The sequence below is a fragment of the Apium graveolens genome, chromosome 5 (genome assembly GCF_009905375.1).
Source record: "Apium graveolens cultivar Ventura chromosome 5, ASM990537v1, whole genome shotgun sequence".
NCBI classification, from domain to species: domain Eukaryota; kingdom Viridiplantae; phylum Streptophyta; class Magnoliopsida; order Apiales; family Apiaceae; genus Apium; species Apium graveolens.
The window spans coordinates 76,822,143-76,827,320 of NC_133651.1; positions in this window are offsets into that span (position 1 = coordinate 76,822,143).

A 5,178-nucleotide genomic window follows, 5' to 3' on the forward strand; every position below is an offset into this window, starting at 1 on the left:
GACTCTGTTCCCCAGGAGGTACTCACCCACCTCCTGTTCTTCTATATGGATTACCATCGCCATCTGGAGCGATTGGAGGAGGAAAGGCTAGAAGCTCTCCGCCAGCAAGAGCGAATCATTCGACTCGCCATTCTGTTTGTCGAGAGTAGGAAGAAGAAATGATTTATTTTCTTCTTCCTGTTTTTCTTCATCATCAGCCTTGCCCTGCTTCTTGAGCTAGGACAAAGGCTGTTGACGTTAGGTTTAGAAGCTTAGGGAAATCTTGTACAAGTTCTGATGTAATTTAAATTTCATGACTGTATTCTCTTGATATATTAATGAAATTTGTTTTTGTTTCAAGATCTTGTCTCTGAGATATTTTAATGCATTGTTAAATCCTGATACATATTCATATTCTGATGACCATATAAATTCTGTTTTAATTTAAGTTCTGATTTTCCTTTATCAGTACTTCCTCATCTGATTTATCTTAGTCATTTTCACTCGATTTATTTTCAGAATATTGATGTTGCAGTGAACAATAATTAAATAAGTGGGAACGGTTTCAATTCTGAATTAAAACTGTTTCACCTTGATTAATGGAATATCTAGGTAAGTGGAACGGTTTTTCCTTGAAAAACTGTAAGTGGGTAAGTAATGATTACTGTTTTCGCGCGCCCAGTAACTATCCGTTATTACTGCATGTCTCACAGGTGTCCAACGGTAACATTTTTTTTAAAAGTATAAGTAAGACAGAGAGAGGATTTTTTTTAATCTTTTATTTCCTTTCATACTTTTTCTCTTTACTTGATTTTACTCTCTTTCTTCTTCTCATGTTGGTTTTTCATACAGACATTTTATCAAACACCTAAGGATTTAATCATTGATGGAGCTAAATTTGTTCCAAACAACTATGTTGCAATTCTTGATCATGCTGAAGCTCCATCTGAATTGCATTTTGTGCAAGATCTTCTTGCACACAGTGAGATTGGGTATGCATTGACCCAACCTTCAGTCTTTTCGAGCCAACAAGTTCTGACATTTTGGCGGACTGGGCACTTTGATAATGGTGGTACACATGGCACTCCCAGTATTGTTTTCGAAGTGAGTGATTCTTCATATGCAGTCACTCCTGGTACAATACGCAAGGCTCTACATCTCCCAGAAGGATGTACCTTTTCGATTCCAGACGAATCAGCTCTTCAGGAGTTAATGGCCAGTTTGGGATATGAACAGAGTTTGGCAAAGCATGGGCAGTTGAAACGGGCTCATATCAGATTGGAATGGAGCTTCTTCTTCGACTGCATCACTAAAGCTTTTGGGAACAAGTGTTCGAATTTTGATGCCATCCCCATAATGAGTCAGCACATCGGGTATGCCATTATAAACCAAACTCATTTTGATTTTGCAACGGCTATAATTGGTTTTATTGGGGATAGGATGACAGAGGATAGGAATGTTGTTTACTTTGCTAGATTCTGTCAACTTATATATACTTTTTGTACTGATGAACCTCAATTAGTCAGTTCCTCAACTCCACCTTTTAAGGTTGCAAAACGCTACTTTAATGACCTGATAAATGCTGACACTAAGAAATCAGTGGTTAGACCTTTACAGATTCCCCAGTCTATAAAACAGATCTTTGTAAATGCTGATCCTGATACTTATAGATCTGTTTATTCTGATGTCCAACCAACAACAACCTCCCAAACACCACAACAACCATCAGCACCTACCACTCATTCTACTCAACCAACCCTCAAGCAATATATCAAATCTTATCTCTCCACTTCACAGACAGTTCAACCCTCATCCTCAGCACCTACTGTGAAGCCTTCCTCTTCCAAACCTAAGAGAACAAAGACTGTTCCTCAAACACCTCAAAAGAGAAGGAGGATTACTTTGAGAGATGAATCTGATACTGAGGAACAGGTTCTTTCTTCAGAACCTGTTGTTAAAGAAGCTAAGAAAGTGACTTCTCAGAAGGATTCTGGAATTGGGGGATCTAGGCTTCTCAAGAGGCTTAGAAGAATAACTATTCCTGAAACTCCCAAGGAATCCATATCTACAAAGAGATTCAAGAAACAGAGGGCAAAAAGGCCAGTTTCAGATGATGAAGAAGCAGCAACTAAGGAAGGGGATCAGGAATCTCTGATCTCACAAGAAAAGGAATTTGCTAAAGTCACTTCTTTTTCATCAACTCCATCTCAGGAAGCTGTTTCTGAAAAGGTCAACACACCATCTGTATCTCCTGTTGATCCAGGCACAAGTGCTGATATTGATGTTCAAAACTTGGTTGTGCCTGAAGTAATTCTCTTAGAAGCTCCAACAGCAACTAATCCATCCACAACACCTATAACTGATGTTGCTCACACTCCAGAATTATCTACTACACTTTCTCTGCATCTAGATGCTGATGATCAGAATTTAGGTGAGCATCAGGATATGGCTGTTGATCAGAACTTAGAACCAGATCAGCAATTAGAGGATGCTGAAGCCTCCATTGCTACTCACACTGTTGTTCTATCAGAAGATACTGATTATGTAAGTTCTGATGCTGCAAATGCTGGAGATACTTGTGATGCTGCTCTACAAGCAGATACTGATGAAGCAGGTCCTTCAGGACATGCTCCTCAACAAACTATTCTTAAATCTGAACTTGTTAAGAAGTTTGTTACCAGAGAAGCACCAGTGCCTTGGAGTGAAACTCCTGCTGGTCAGGAGTGGACTAAGGAATGGAACTCAATTACCTGTGTTCCATCTGCAAAGAATCTTGCTGAGCACTTGACAAAAGCTGATGAAATGTTAATTTCTGATGATTTCAAAACCCAGCTTTGAGTCACTGCATTGAGTACTAAACATCTTCAAGGTCTCCATTCAACTACTCATGCAGAGCTACACAAGATTCAGGAAGAATTCATCAAACATGAACAAGTTCAAAAGATTGATAAGAAAAAGTTCTTCCAACCTACCTTTGACAGGATTGCTTATATTGAGAAGACTCAAGAGAAAGAACAAGCTCAGATTGATGATATTCTGAAAAATTAAGCTTCTCAGCAATCTCAACTTACTGAAATCCAAGCCTCAGTGGAATTGCTTGTCTCTCTTCTACTACCTGCTGATGCCAAAAAGGGGGAGAAAGTAATTAAGTCCAAATGCAAGACTGACAAGACACTGAAAGGGAAGGATGATGAAAAGGATGATCAAGGAAACTCTGGAATGGGTAGAGGTCATAGTCAAGGTAGAGGTTTCACATCAAGAAAAGCTGAAATCACAAGTCACAGGACAAGTTCTGATACTGGGAAAAGAATTAGTTCTGCTACTGGTAAAAGGATAAGTTTTGATGAACTTTTAGATCTTGATGAAGAAATGTCAAGACAGTTATCTCTTCAGGAAAATCCAGGAATGGACTTGGAGAGTTTAATGGAAGAAGAAGCCAGACTTAAATCAGAAAAAGCCATATCTAAATCTAAAGCTTCTGGTAAAAAGCCATTTCCAAAACTCAAAGGCATTGTGATAAAAGAACGGACAAATACTGAAGCAACATTGGCTAAATCACAACCGTAGATAGATCCAAGATCCAAGGGTAAAGAAAAGGTTGGTGAACCTATCAAGGTTGGTAAAGAAAGGGCAAAATGCCATTCCATTGAAGTATTTTGAAGAACTGGAGCATGTACTATTCTTACTTCAAGTGGATGACAGACTGACAGGAAGTGCTGCAAACTATTTGAAGGATCAGATTCAGAGACAGAAAAGACTTTATCCTGTTAAGTCTAACAACACATATGTTCCAAAGTATAGAGATCACAAGGGTGATATAGTTGAAATGAAGCCCAACACTGCTAAGATTATAACTACCTTTCTAGGTTACAGGGCTGTGGAATTCAATCTTGAGTCTGATAAAGCTTACTTGATCAGACTGGATCAGGATATAAGAAAAGCAAAGATTAATGATCTCAGGGCTGCAATCTTTCAAATTGGTGAAGATAATGCAGAGCTTAAAGATGCTAAAAGGAGGATGATTGATGAACTTAGATATGCTGAGAGATGTTTGTTGAAGAACTATCTCAGAACAACTCCTGACATTAGAGAGATCAGAAGATGAAGCCAAGTCAAGATCTACAACTGATTAAATTCTGATATTTGTACAGACTGAAGCTGTTATCAGAAGTTAAATGTTGGTAAAGCTTTAAGGACTGTAAGTTGTAGTTATCTAGTCTAAATCTCATGCATTTGTACTTAATGTTTTTGACATCATCAAATATCTGTTAGACTTGTATATTATGCTAATTTATAAGTTGGGGGAGATTGTTAGATATATTTGATAATGTCATGGCTAATATGATTTATGTTTAGTTTTCAGATCTTACTTAAACAGGATAAATCAGTACTTACTGGAAGTCAGGACTTAAGGATATCAGTACTTATATTATCAGGAGATAATCATCAGAAGATGGATATCAGAACTTAAGTGCTGAAGGACGTTCAGATAAGGACAGTAGCTGATTAAAGGAAAGAAGATCAAGATAAACATAAGAAGAGATATGCATGAAGAAGGAGTTCCGTGAAGAATGGAATACATGGAAGAAAAGATATCTGATTGATATATTTTAGGAAGCAGAATTATATTCCATATCAATTAGCGATTATCTTGTAACTGTGTAGTATATAAACACAGACATAGGGTTTATACTATAAGTGTTATCATATTCGAAGAGATTATTCATTGTAACCCTAGCAGCTCTCGTGATATTTGTTCATCACTGAGAGGTAACAGTTCCATACTGTAACAGAGTTTATTGTTTCAATAAAGTTTGTTTTCTGTTACTTGAAAGATTAAAAGTTCGATTTGATTGTATTTTACACTGTATTCACCCCCTCTACAGTGTGTGTGACCTAACATTTATAACAAGCTCGGTCTCCTCCTCAGAAGAAGATTCCTCCCCTTCAGAGCTGAATTCAAGCTCTTTCCTTTTTTGGCCTTGGCCCTGGCTTTCTGATGGGCCATCCTTAATCAGATCAGCAAGTTTATTTGCAACGCCCCCAAGTGCTGGAACTCGCACAGGACAAGGGAAGGAAGATTGTTCAAGGACTTCTGGAAACTCGTCCTGGATAGCCTCCACAGCGGCGTCCCAGCCTTCCTTGTAGCTGACTGGATGTAGGAGGGCATCATGCTCCACCATTAAATCCTTGAATTCC